This window comes from Carassius carassius, chromosome 23 (genome assembly GCF_963082965.1).
Source record: "Carassius carassius chromosome 23, fCarCar2.1, whole genome shotgun sequence".
NCBI lineage: Eukaryota > Metazoa > Chordata > Actinopteri > Cypriniformes > Cyprinidae > Carassius > Carassius carassius.
The window spans coordinates 24,168,848-24,183,985 of record NC_081777.1 but is presented as its reverse complement, the minus strand read 5'-3'; the positions used below and the strand labels follow the sequence as shown (position 1 = coordinate 24,183,985).

Below are 15,138 nucleotides of genomic sequence, written 5' to 3'. Positions count from 1 at the left end.
ATCAGATACAGAGTGTCATGTAGGCACTCTGGAGCTCTGGTAAGTCACATTCATGAGTGTGTTTAAGTGATATGATGATAGCTTTGTTAACAGCTGAAGTCAAATAATTCTGTAACTGCAGTTCTGCTTGTATGAATTGGTTTGTAACATATTCCACTATCTGATCTCTTCCAATTTCATCCAAAGATCATTCACAGTTTATTCTATGCTGTTCTGTACTGATTTGGACTAGTTGACATGGTTTCTTATTCCATTGTGGTGCTATGAAACCCCTTTATCAATAAAGCCTTTACACCAGCAAGATTCTCTTGTCCTGAGTACGGTAAGCTAACTGTGAAACCTGAGAATAGTATTTTGTTTGATGTACCTCATGAAAATTAACAATGGTTTTACCACACACACACACACACACACACACACACACACACACACACACAAAAACAAGGTTATTGTAGTTAAGTCATGGTATACACAAATTAGCCATGGTTTGGGGATCTATGGGCCATAACTCAAAAGGGCATGTTCATGAAGATTTAAGCATTTCACATCAATTTAAAGGGATAGTTCACCCAAAAATGAAAATTCTGTCATCGTTTACTCACCCTCAAGTTGTTCCAAACCTGTATGAGTTTCTTTGTTCTGCTGAACACAAAGGAAGATATTTGGAAGAATGTTTGTAATCAAACAGATCTTGGTCCCCATTGACTTCCATAGTAGGAAAAAATATATACTATGGAAGTCAATGGGGACTGAGATCTGTTTGATTACAAACATTCTTCAAAATATCTTCCTTTGTGTTCAACAGAACAAAGAAACTCATACAGGTTTGGAACAACTTGAGGGTGAGTAAACGATGACAGAATTTTCATTTTTGGGTGAACTATTCCTGAACAGCACAATGTAGTTCTATGTGATATTTTGCATTTTTAATACAATAAAACAAAAATGTTCAAATATTACTTGTACAAACAGTAACATGTCATTGCCAGCAATGTCTGTGTGCCAATGTGTCTGGTGTGAACTACCAACTGTTTGTTATCAGCTGTGTGTGGTGTTTGTGTCTGCATGAACTTGGTTTGATAGTAGCATTGGTGTCTCTGATTCATGAGCTAAAATTACTGGTGTGAAGTTTAGAGTGACACTTTGCTTATGATGCCAAGAAAGCCTTTTTTGAACATGATGGATCAAAAATAAAGATATTTGAGTCTTTCTGGTAGTTAATTGATTAATACAATTTCAAAGTTTCATTATAGGCCACAAATGTGTTGGTCGTCTAATCTTTCCAATTTGATGGTGTAGTATTGGGTCAACAAATCAGACCTTTGGCTATCAATAACAAATGTATACACTGACAAAAATGATTCTGTGGTGAAGTAAATACTACAGAAAAAACAAATAAATCAAAAGTATCATTTATGTTTAGATGATGTTTCTTTAACCTTATTTCTAATATGAAACCTATGGTGTAACATCCAGTTATGTAAAACCAACTGTACAGTATTTTTACTGGAGTTTCCATCATGTACTGGAACGTCAATTAATAATAATGTTGTCTTTTCACTGTTTTCTAGTTGTTTTTACATGTTTTTATCATTACTTTTGTTGTTTAGTATCATGCTGTTTGAAATCTGGGCTTCATTTTCTTCACAAAATGACCCATTTATACTTAAATACTGTCCACTGATTGATTGATTGATACCATTATTGTGTTTTGTGTTTCAAGTGACAAGGTCTCTGTGCTCGTTTATAACTTATTGCCTACTCTGCCTACGTTTATATGCCTATGTACACTTTGTCCAACAAAGTGCAATAAACTGTCTACTGTGTTGTTTACGTAAAAAAAGTCATACACTTTAAAGGCATGACATAATTCAGTGTTCTATTGTCTGAGTAACATTTACAAAAATTTTAATGTACTGGAGTACTGCAGAATAAACTTCAAACAAGAAATTACTTAAACTCTAACTGTAGTTAATTTTACTTATGTAATTCAAAAATGTTACTTGTTTTATTATTTTTTAATCCTGTTTGTTGCTGCAGTGTGTTTTGAGTTTGAGCTCCGTCAAGTTAATTCTTTATCATAAATTTTTTATCTTAAAATCTATTTTAGTTTCTATAACATGTGAATATATCATCTGTCGTATTCTAAAACAAAAACAATTAGAGCACTTTATCACTAGTTTTATTTTGATTTCCCAAGTCTGATATTAGCTTTTAGCCCGTTAGCATCACCAGCGTGGTTACCGCTAATCTTGTGTACATTGCTAATACCCTATTCATATACACATTTCCATTGTTGTACTCACTGTTTATTGCCTTAATCGCTGATGTGTGTCTAGCTTTGAGTTCAGATGAGCTGGAGGCCATGGAGAAGCAGGTTTGTGACCTGGATGCGATCTTCCCAGATGTCCTTCACTCCGGTGCCAGGACACGATAGACCCTGAGTGCACCCAGAGTGGAAAATGCTAGCCAGGCCTCAGGCGACGACCTCTCCCACTCCGCCACCTCCAGTCTTCGAGATCTCCACCCAGAACCGCTTCGCTCCCGTGCGTGAGACGGAACGCGATGCTGTGATCATTGGAGACTCCATTGTCCAGCACATCTGTTACGTTAGCCAAATGTAAAGTGCACATTCACTGGCTGCATCTGAAATCTTAGGCAGCTGAATTTTAGTGATACTGAATTCTTGCTAGAAATAACATTAAAAGTGCAAAAAGTTAGTCTGAATAACATTTACACACAAACTGACCACTAAATGCAACTTTTAGATGCCATATTTTTTTTTTTTAGCTCAACACTAATGGATTGGAACACACATGATTGTGGGATATCAAAGGCAGTGAAGGATACATCTATGCAGCCTTCAAAATTCGATCAGAAGAAGGTACCTCTGGAGACAGGAAGTAAAGCAGAATTTGGATTCGGACGTGCCTTGATGCCTTCCTGCCTTGGAATGCTGCCTCCAAAGGCAGAATTTTAGAGCATTCGGACGCAGCAACTGTTTACCTGGTTCTCATGTTCTCAATATTTCTACGCAGATACCAACGATCCTAAAGGGCAATGAGAACCCCGGAGCGGTTGTGTTTCACGCCGGGGTTAATGACACCAAGCTGCAGCAGACGGAGACACTGAAGAGGGACTTCAGGAGCCTGATCGAGATGGTGTGCAGCAAATCGCCTGCAACAATGATCATTTTAACAGGACCGCTTCCCACATATCAACGAGGACACGAAAGGTTCAGTAGACTTTTTGCTTTAAATGAGTGGTTATTGTCATGGTGTAAAGAACAGAAACTGCTCTTTGTTAATAATTGGAATCTTTCTGGGAGCATCCTATTTTTCGCGCTGATGGCCTGAACCCCAGCAAAGTTCACAAAGACAGATTCACAAATATCCTGCCTGATTTATCTCAACTGCTCTATGTACCCACAAATACACATGAACTAGATGAAATGACTAGCAACATGGGCAGTATCTTCTCTAATACATTAGAGGCTGATGCCCCCATCAATTGAAAAAAGTTAAAAGGAAAAACTTACTGTGCCATGGTACAACAGTAATACACACTCTCTCAAGAAAGAAACTCATAATCTTGAGTGCATATGGAGAAGAACTAACTTGGAAGTTTTTAGAATTGCATTGAAAAACTGTATGTCCAGCAATAGTCAGGAACTAAAAGCCACAACCTCGTAGAAAATAAACAAAACAATCCAAGGTTTTTATTTAGCACAATGGCTAAATTAATAAACAACCAGACGCCACCCAATCTAGATATTACCTTACAGTTTAATAGTAATGTCTTTCTGAAATTCTTCACTGATAAAATAGATAACATCAGAAATACAATAGAAAATGTACATTCTACAGCGTCTAATACTTCAGCTAAATTGAGGACAGGAAGAGTAAAAGATTGGATGACCAATAATTTTCACCTATTGAATTCCGATAAGACAGAGATATTACTTATTTGACCAAAAAACAGTACACAGAATCTCTTGGATTACAACTTGCAACTAGACGGATGTACTGTACTGTTACTTCCTCTACAGTCAAAAATCTGGGTGTTATATTAGACAGCAAATTTTCTTTTGAAAATAATATTTACCATGTTACAGAAACAGCATTCTTCCATCTTAGAAACATTGCCAAGCTATGAAACATTACCTGTTTTAGATGCTGAAAAGCTAGTTCATGCATTCATGACCTCTAGACTGGACTATTGTTATGCACTTCTAGGTGGTTGTCCTACATCTCCAATAAACAAGCTACAGGTAGTCCAAAATGCAACGGCTAGAGTCCTTACCAGGTCAGAAAAAATATTATCATATTACCCCAATTTTACAGTCTCTGCATTGGCTACCTATTAAGTTCTGTATCAGTAAAAAAATTTTATTACTTACCTACAAGGCCCTTTATAGTTTAGCTCCTGCATACCACTAGTCTTCTACTCAGTACAATCCAGCACGGTCTCCAAGTTCACATAACTCTGGACTTTTGGTAGTACCTAGGATAGCAAAGTCCACTAAAGGAGGTAGAGCTTTTTTGCATTTGGCTCCCAAACTCTGGAATAGCTTTCCTGATAATGCTTTCTCTGTTTTAATCTAGATTATAGACGCATCTCTTTGGCCAGGCATTCAAATAATGCATCTCATAATCTCGGACTGCAGTTATGACTGATCAAATGCATATTATTATTCTTTAGCTTGGGTTAAACAAATACATTTGACTTGTTTCTGTGTCTTTGCCACTGGATTGGCATCCCGTGGTAACTAGGATTTACATAAGATTCAATCTGGTTCCAGAACACCTGAGAAGAGATGATGCCAACTCCTTTAGAGCATCTCAGATGATGCCAACCCTGAAACAACATCCAGTATACTACCAAATTTTACTATAAGTTTGATTGCATCATATAATAATTGCTGTTAGTGTTCATCGTCTGTTTGATTACATCTTTGATTTTCCATACATTTATGCCATATTTCCATGTCACCACTGATAAGCCACTACTAAATATTGTAGAAACATAATTTTCTGTAAAGTTGCTTGCTATGATTTGCATCGTAAAAAGCGCTATACAAATAAACTTGGATTGAATTAGTGCTCTTAAAGAATGTGTTCATGTCTATGTTTATCAATAAGACCCACATAAACATCAAATATCATTTCTATGCTTAAACATGTTACAGAGTAGCTCACTACTCCACAAAATACACTACTTTTCATTTCAGAGAATATTTTAGATGTGACTGAGAGGGTGGAGAGTTTCTGTGGTTTACACGTCTCACTATAGATGAGTCAAAATAAATTTTAAAAAAGCTATTAAATAAACCTCACTTTTAACACCATAAATGACAGTTTAAAAACAGTTACTATTTTTATCCCATTCTGGGTTTTAAAAGGGCTGGTCTAGAATCTGAATAAATTCATTTGCTCCTCATCATTATCACTTTCACAAGTGAGTTCACATCATTTTTGGAGCGCAATAAAGATTCTGTTAGATAATCCAAAAAGGACAACATGGTAAGCAACCTTACTATATATATCTTATATTCAGTTAGGCCATTTTAACCTTTTAACCTCATTTGTCAATGCACTCTTTTGAACAAAATTGTAACTTTATCATAAAACTGGAGAGGTATGCTGTGCAGTTCAAACAGTAATATACAGTAATACACAGACAAAAATAGGTATGCTGATGATTTAGATTTTTTCAACAATTTAGGTTTTAATTGTGCTGTCCAGAGCCCTTCTCCTAGTCTCTCTGCTTCATCTTTATTCTCAAAGTGTGGAGTGTGAGCCTGTGGACATTAACACTCTGCTCGAAATTACAAGATTTTTTCATCAGAAGTAAGTTTTCATTTTACTGAAGTAAAGGTTACTTGAAACACTTGTTTGTGGGAATTTTAGCACTTTCTGAGTACATTTTGAGTTTTACATGTAATTTATTATTTTCAGACTAAATACAAGAATAGATAATGCATCTATTTGCACTCATTCACACTTTTTCAGCATGCATGTTTGACCAGTACCTCAGTTTTGAATATGTAATTTTGAAAATTTCTGTTTTCTCTTTTTTCAGTTATGAAATAAGGCAGTATGCAGTAGCCATCAATGTCCCAGAAGATCAGTGTAAGAAAGGTTTCAGACCGTCAACATCTCCCGACTTCCTGAGAGAAGACAGAAATGTGAGAAGTAACATAAGTGCTGATGAAAGACCAGTTTATGAAGGCACAGAACTCATTGCTGCAGGTGTACAGAGGACACCAAACCCTGCTCATTATTTACTGATGAACCCTCCAAATAATTCACCCTTGACAAGATTGTTGAATAACAGAAATAATGGTTGTGTGGTTTTCTACACCTTAAACTCTCCCTGTATGAAAACCTGTCTCAATGACAGTAGCGGGTACAACATTAAAGGTGGGCTTAATAAATTAAAAAATATAGGGGAATTAAAGCTTTTGCTTTCAAAAACATCTGGAATCATTATCGAAACAGAACAGATGAGCTGAGAGAGAAACTTAAGATGATTGCTAAACGCATTCCACTCTACCGCTGTAAAACAAAAAAGTGTACCCTTTGTGGAAAGCCAGGTTCAAACACTCAAATAAAGGGGGCTTGTTTAACTAAATAACTTTTTTTTCTTAAATGCTTATTTTAATTTTACAGTGCTAAGGTACGTCTCGGTTACGTATGGTAACCCTCGTTCCCTGAAGGAGGGAACGGAGACGCCACGTCTGTGACCGACGAATATGGGATATCGCTTCGATAGACCAATCTACTTCGAGTGTAAACTAAACGAGCCAATGCACATTGGCATGCAATTATTGCATCCAGCTGCCGCCGATCACTGCGTGAGTATAAGAGGGCAGCAGGTGCAATGCATACCAGTTTTTCGCAGAGGACCCGGCAGCTCAGCGGCAGTACAGCAACCATGGCGACGGGACGTGGCGTCTCCGTTCCCTCCTTCAGGGAACGAGGGTTACCATACGTAACCGAGACGTTCCCTTTCAGTCGGTCACTCTCGACGCCACGTCGGTGACCGACGAATATGGGATCCCTATCAAAGCGCCATGGGGGCTGCCCCTTCCAGTGCCCTGTGCGAGCCACCTACGCCCCTATTAGGTGTAGGCCGGGAATCTGAACAAGTAGCTCCACTCACCGTTGTCAAAGCACTACCTCACTGGGTGAGATTAGATAACACTGGGAAAACGTACCCGGTCCGCTTGGAGCCGGGACGCTGCGGAAGCCCCATCCTTCCCGAAGGAGGTCTCGGAGGCAGATACACATATAGCATCCGTTTAGGAGTATAAGAAGAAATTTGAGGTGATTAAAACCCTCTTGGGAAGGCAGAAGTCTGCCGGGGAAACACAGGCTCTAAGGCTATACCGTGGACTATACACATATGAGTGCCGCTTAGGTCTCAATATGGAACCCCACCCTTCCATGGTTCTCACAGATTCATCATGAAGGTCTGGCGCCGGACGTTCCGCTGCGTCCAGCTGCTTAGGGTGATGGAGGATCTCAACAGGGTCTACAATACGGACACTCTGGAGCGGTTTAAGCAAGCCGACACTAACCGGGGCCTCTCAGTGCCACTACCCGTTTGAGGTGAGAACACAGGAGGATACCGGCTCTACACGAAGGCTATAGAACCTAGCGAACGTGTTAGGGGTCGCCCAGCCCGCAGCTCTACAAATATCTGTCAGCGAGGCGCCACGAGCCAGCGCCCAGGATGCAGCAACACTTCTAGTTGAGTGAGCTCGCAACCTGAACGGGCAGGGCACATCCTGAGCCTGATAAGCCAGGGTTATGGCATCCACAATCCAGTGGGCCATCCTCTGCTTAGAGACGGCACTCCCCTTCTGCCAGCCTCCGTAACAGACAAAGAGCTGGTCTGAGGTCCTGAAGCTTTGTGTCCGGTCTACGTAGCACCTTAATGCTCGGATGGGACAAAGCAAAGCCAGGGCTGGGTCTGCCTCCTCTAGGGGCAGCGCTTGCAGGTTCACCACTTGGTCTTTGAAGGGTGTAGTGGGAACCTTGGGCACGTAGCCAGGCCGGGGCCTCAGGATTACCTGGGAGTCAGCCGGCCCAAACTGTAGGCACGAATCGTCGACCGAAAATGCATGCAGGTCCCCTACCCTCTTGATGGAGGCCAGTGCAAGCAGGAGCAGAGTTTTCAATGAAAGAAACTTTAGCTCAACTGAATGCAAAGGCTCGAATGGGCCCTGCTGTAGTGATTTAAGCACTAGAGACAGGTCCCAAGAGGGTATACAGGGGGGGCAGGAAGGATTTAACCTCCTGGCCCCTCTAAAGAACCTGACGATGAGGTCATGCTTACCCAGAGACTTCCCATTCACGGGGTCATGGTACGCAGCAATAGCGGCAACCTGGACTTTGAGGGTGGAGGGAGACAGCCTTCGCTCCAACCCTTGCTGCAGAAAGGATAGCACGACCGCAATCGGGCATCTTCGGGGGTCTTCTCGGCGAGAACACCACTCAACGAACAGGTTCCACTTCAAGGTGTAAGCGTGTCTCGTAGACTGTGCTCTCGCCGAAGTGATGGTGTTCACTACCTCTTGGGGTAGGTCACCTAGAACCTCTGCGTCCCGTCCAGGGACCAGACATGGAGTTTCCAAAGGTCTGGACGCGGATGCCAAATGGTGCCCCATCTCTGAGTCAGTAGATCCTTCGTCAGAGGAATTGGCCAAGGAGGGGCTGTCGCAAGGAGCACTAGTTCGGGGAACCAGGTCCACATGGGCCAATACGGCGCTACTAGCAAGACTTGCTCCTTGTCCTCCCGGACTCTGCACAGTGTCTGTGCGAGAAGGCTCACTGGGGGAAACGCCTACTTGCGTAGGTCCTGAGGCCAGCTGTGTGCCAGAGCGTCCGTGCCGGGAGTTCCCTCGGTCAGGGAGTAGAACAACTGGCAGTGAGAGGTCTCTGGAGAAGCAAACAGGTCTACCTGAGCGGCTCCAAACCATCTCCAAATCAGCTGGACCGTCAGGGGATGGAGTCGCCATTCTCCCGGGAGCATTGCTCGAGACAGCTCGTCGGCTGTACGACTGAGCAGGCCTGGAATGTGAACGGCACGAAGTGACCTCAGAACCTTCTGACTCCAAAGGAGGAGGTGGCGAGCGAGTTGCGACATGCGACGGAAGCGCAGACCACCTTGTCGGTTGATGTACGCAATGGTCGCAGTGTTGTCCGTTCGGACCAGCACATGCTTGCCTCACAAGAGACCTTTGAGACGGTTCAAGGCAAGGTGTACTGCTAGCAACTCTAGGCAATTGATGTGCCACTGCAGCTGCGGGCCCGTCCAAACCCCTGAGACTGCATGCCCGTTGTACGTGGCCCCCCAGTCGGTGGTGGAGGCATCCGTGTAAACCACAGCATGCCTGGAGATCTGCTCTAGGGGCACCCCTGCCCGGAGAAATGCAAGATCTGACCACGGAGTGAGGGTTTGGCGACAGGCCGGTGTAACTTGGACCCGGTGAGTGCCGCGCTTCCACGCCCACCTCAGGACTCGGCCATAAAGCCAGTGCTGGAGCGGTCTCATATGTAATAGGCTGAGCGGTGTAAGTGCCGCCACGGCCGCCATATGCCCCAGGAGCCTCTGAAAGAGTTTCAGTGGGACCGCTGTCCTGCTCTTGAACGTATTCAAGCAGGCTAGCACCGACCGCGCACGTTCCTCTGTGAGGCGTGCTGTCTGTTCGACCGAATCCAACTCCATATCGAGAAAAGAGATCCTCCACGGGAGTTTGCTCTTTTCCGAGCTGACCTGAAGGCCCAACAGGCTCAGGTGCCGGAGCACCACATCCCTGTGCTCGCACAACTGATCTCGATACTGTGCTAGTATCAGCCAATCGTCTAAGTAGTCGAGAATGCGAACACCCTGCTCTCTGGAGGAACGAGAACTGCCTCCGTGACTTTCGTAAAGACACGGGGAGACCGGGACAGCCTGCAGGGCAGGACCTTGTACTGATATGCCAGTCCTTCGAACGCAAACCGCAGAAAAGGTCTGTGGCACGGAAGGACGGACAAATGAAAGTACACGTCCTTCAGGTCGATCGCTGCAAACCAATCTTGGGGACGGACGCACCCGAAAATGCGTTTCTGTGTCAACTTTTTGAATGGTAGCCGATCGAGGGCCCGATTCAAAACTCGCAGATCCAAGATCGGTCGTAACCCACCGCCTTTCTTGGGTACAATGAAGAACGGGCTGTAAAACCCCATCCTCATATCGGCTGGAGGGACCGGCTCTATCGCGTCCTTCGCCAGTAGGACTGCGATCCCTTCCCGCAGGACAGGGGCATCGGACGCTTTCACTGTAGTGGAGCGGACACCGCAGAGCTTGGGGGGGAGCCGGGCGATCTGAATCGCATAGCCGAGGCTGATGGTTCGCAGAAGCCAGCGAGACAGGCTGGGTAGCGCTGACCAGGCGCTTAAAAACCGTACAAGCGGGACCAGCGGAACCACAGCCGTACCCGCAGTGGGGCAGCGAGGTGGAACACAGGGACCCAACTCGGGTGGCTTGTGAGCAGGCCGGAGTGTGGTGCGAGTGTGGGGTGCAGGGCTCACCTGGTTCCACGGGTTGACAGAGGGTGCGTGAGTAGGGCCTTTGTTGACGCTCTTGAACCGCCCACTGCTGCCATCTGGCGAAGGAGGAGGATGAGTGAGGTCCGGAGCTTGAGGGAACCCAGAGGGTTGGTTCCCTGCGGGGTTTGCCACCACTGTGACCCTCAAACCATCCGCGCTACTGCCGGAAATGGTTCTCGTCTGTCGGCCGCCAGAACGAGCCCCAGACCGCGGCCGCGGCAGCGGGACTCCGCCCCCCTGAAGGTAGCGGAGCCTGGTTCGCAGCTCCGAGATGGTCATATTCCCGCGGTGAGAACATGACTCATCCACAAAAGCCACCTCAGCGTGCTCGAAACCCAGACACGCGAGGCAGCGATCGTGACCATCACCCGTTGCCAGGTAACGACCGCACCCAGAAACGCACGGGTGAAACGGCATCCTTACAAGGACGATCCGTCGTCTTTACAAAGACGCACCCGTGAAGCTCTTTTAGAGAAATTTGCTCTTTAGGAAATGCTCTTTTAGTGCTGAGGCGCACAGGGGAATTGGCCGTTTGCAACACGACAGGGGTAATGCAGCCTGAAGTGTGCAATCCACTCGACACAGGAACGACCGCCGCTGAAGCGCCGTCTCGCCAACACACGAAGCTTCCGAGAGCGTGCTGAACTCGTAGTTCACAGCAGACACAGTTGAGCAGAGCGATACTAACGCTCGGCTCCGAAGCGAAAAGCTGGTATGCATTGCACCTGCTGCCCTCTTATACTCACGCAGTGATCAGCGGCAGCTGGATGCAATAATTGCATGCCAATGTGCATTGGCTCGTTTAGTTTACACTCAAAGTAGATTGGTCTATCGAAGCGATATCCCATATTCGTCGGTCACCGACGTGGCGTCGAGAGTGACCGACTGAAAGGGAACTGATGTTCAATGACTCTCTTGCTTGATTAATTGTCTTAACTAAATTTCAAATATTCTGTCTGTGTATACATTGAGATGTGTTCTGTGTTATTAAAGTGGCTTTGCTATTGCTTTGGGGATGTTGAGTCTATTTATTTGATATCTCTTTGCATCTGTTATGTTACACAGTTAGCATGTTTAAATTTACTAAGGGCATGTGCCAGAATAAACTCTCTTTTGATGATAAAAAACTTCTGTAAGTATTTACTAAAGGAACGTAGTGAAAAATAGCACTGAAAAGCTGTGGACAGTCACTTTATTTACATTTGAAGGAATTTCGGTAACACTTTAGAATAATGGTCCATTAGTTAATGTTAGTTAATTCATTAATTAACCTGAACAAACAATGAACAATACATTTATTACTGTATTTATTCATCTTTGTTAATGTTAGTTCATGAAAATACAGTTAACCGTTGTTAGTTCATGCTAATTCACAGTGCAATGTTAACAAGCACAACTGTTGATTTGAATAATGCATTAGTAAATATTGAAATTAACATCAACTGAGATTAATAAATGCTGTAGAAGGATTGTTCTTGCTTAGTTCATGGTAACTAAAGTAGTTAACTAACATTAACTAATGGGCCATTATTCTAAAGTGTTACCGAATTTTCTTTTCAGACACAAAAGGAATTTTTATATGAATCATGCTACATGATTTACTAAGGTTTGTGCTAGTCAGTTTACTGTTGTTTTTGCAATTATTTAAGACCCCAAAAAAGCCTGTCTTAAAGCAGATTCTAATTAGCACTGTTAGTCTTAGTAGATTGTGTTGGTCATTCTGGAATGATCTGGTCGTTTTTTTATGTGTTGCTGTTAAATATATTTTCCCTAACAAGTGTCTGTCAATCAAACCTGAACACATTCTGAAGGGAAAGATGCAGATCCACATCCCCAGGGACTCCACATAGATAGGGGCTCCTCAGATAGATAGTGTGTAAAACAAGTAGCAAAACATTTATGCCACTACATCACCAAAACAAACATGAAGAAAAAATCATGAGGTGTCTTGAGATTTATGACAGGTGGTGGATAAATAGCTAATTGGGGCTAACTCATAGACACAGTGGTTTTACTATGAATCTGATTTTCTAAATCCCAACCATGATAAATCTGCCAGTCATACAAACCTATTGACATCTGTAGATTTTTTTTTCCATTTATAAGCCTTTCAAATACATTATCTCCTCAAGTGCCCTCACAGGTGAGTGTTTTCATGCTGTAGGTTTCACTATTTGAATGAGGACCTCATAAGTATATTTATATAGTATATAAATGCTGACAGACCAAAGATGTCTATTGATTTTATGAAAAGCTAATTCATCATAACTGATTAACCATATGAATGCAGTTACACTCATTCACTTAAATTATGGGGGAGAAAAAGCTTGCTGCTGGTCTTAAAATGAGGAGAACTTGGATATTTGATGATTTTAAACACATAAAGGCGATTTAAATGCAGAAATATAAAAGCAATAAATGTTTAAGTGCAGTGTATGAGACCTAGATGCAGGACCATTTTTAAAAAGCAACACCACCTACTGATGAAAATAAAAATTAAGAAGTGCTTGCTACATGTATTTTAGATAATTTTGAATTTAAATATTTTCTAGCATTAAATATACACATGTATGTAGGCTATGATATACACAAAATAAATATGGGGCAATTTTTAGGAGAAAATGTATTGATAATAGGGACGAATGCATGTTTCCATAAAATGCTTGTGGTTAGCACCATCTTGTGCATCTCTGTAAACCTGCAAATTGCTGTCACTGAACAATCTTCAAAACCAATGAAGAAAAAAAAAAAGAGAAAGGGGAAAAGGTGTTGACATGAAATTTTCACCAGATGTGGGTAACAACTCAAGTAATCCAAACATACAAATAAAACAAATCAAATAAGTTCAGAAATTAAGTTACGTGTGATAAAATGGAATGACACAGGGAAAAAGCATGGTGGTGAAATTAGTAATATAAAGGGATATTTCTATATGTATGTTAAGAATAGGTTTTTATTTTATTTTTGTTAACTAAACCACTATTCGCACGGGATTCGTATTATATGGGGACCTTGTGTGATTTTGAAATGAGTTACATTATTAAACCAAATTTCGGTTGTAATCGAGAAACAAAATCAACGATGTGACCATGTGATTTTATTTTTGATTAAAGCCGTACACATAATACAACAAATTACATCAATCAACAAATTACCCCTGCATAAATATTAAATAGATCTGTTTAATCACTAGTGATATTATACCATTAATCTTTGGTAGGCCTACACGAGAAGTTACAAATTAACACTTTGCTCATGTCTGATAAGTTGTTTCTGTGATAATGGAAAAGGCTCAATAGATTATTCAAAGACACTTTGACAAGATATATGACATTCAAGTGGCACTTTTATATAGGTTACAAACCTATCTCATTTAAAATATTCAAAAGAATGTTAGCTAAATTATTTTGCTTTAAGGAACTTTAAATTTTTAAATCGCACAAAAAATGCAATAAATGAACATCAACCAGACAAACAAACACAAAGGATACATTTTTAAATTATAGGCTAAATTCAATAAATCACAAACGTTTAGACTATGGCATAGTCATAAACGTTTGTGATTTATTTATTAACTTTTTGAGTAACATACCACAGCATTTAAGACAGACGGACAGCATCACTTCCTTGATTTCACGGGACAGAGAGCGAGTCTCCTCCCACACGAGTGGTATATTGGTGAGAAGTAAAATGCAACATGCACATCGGTGCAGCAGTAATATTAATGCAAAACATCCTGACAAATTCTTTTTTTCAGAACGATACTGTACATACCTTTACTTTTACTCTCAATACTTTAATTATATTAGAGTATGCAATATAATACATTTACTTAAAGGTGCCATCTGTCATATCTGGCAAAAAAATCAAGTCATACTCCACATTCCATACCAAATGGGGGCAGTATGCCTCAAAGTGAATTGGTCTACTCTAGAGTAACAAACGAGAAACGGCAGTCTCTATGCTCCGCCCCTACCTTCACAACAACCCTAGAGCATAGCTGAAGCCTATAAGACAGCGGTTCTCAATTGCAGTCCTCGCGCCCCACTGCTCTACACATTTTGAACGTTTCTCTTAGCGCTTCAGTCATTTGTTCTATTCGAACATAAGTGCCCTGCGAAGTGGACATCACAGGATATTCAGCCACGATACCAGTTCGAAGTGAACGTAGCTATATGTTCCAATCAAAGTGCATTGAAGTGTGCAAGACGTGAATTTAAATTGTATTGATTTACAGAGGTATATGATGTCACAGTTGTCCATGTTTAAAGACGCTGCACAGCACAAATCAGTGAATGAATGTTTCGATGTGAGGTAAACTTCAACAGATTTCCCCTGCTCAGAGAGTAGGGAGCAATGAACATTTGAAAAACAGTTCATGCACGGAGTTCATTTCTAACGAGCTGATTATCTAAATCAGGTGTGTTAACAAAGAGAAACGTGCAAAATAGGCAGAGCAGTGGGGCGCGAGGACTGGAATTGAGAACCGCTGCTATAAGAGGACGTTTTTCCTCCAGAGGAACGTTGGGTGATGTCA

General features: G+C 42.2%; 1 pseudogene; it reads left to right on the top strand.

The window, feature by feature from the left end:
* The first annotated feature begins 2,462 nt into the window (after positions 1-2,462).
* On the top strand, positions 2,463-6,636 carry LOC132101139 (uncharacterized; annotated as a pseudogene).
* The last annotated feature ends 8,502 nt before the right edge of the window (positions 6,637-15,138 follow it).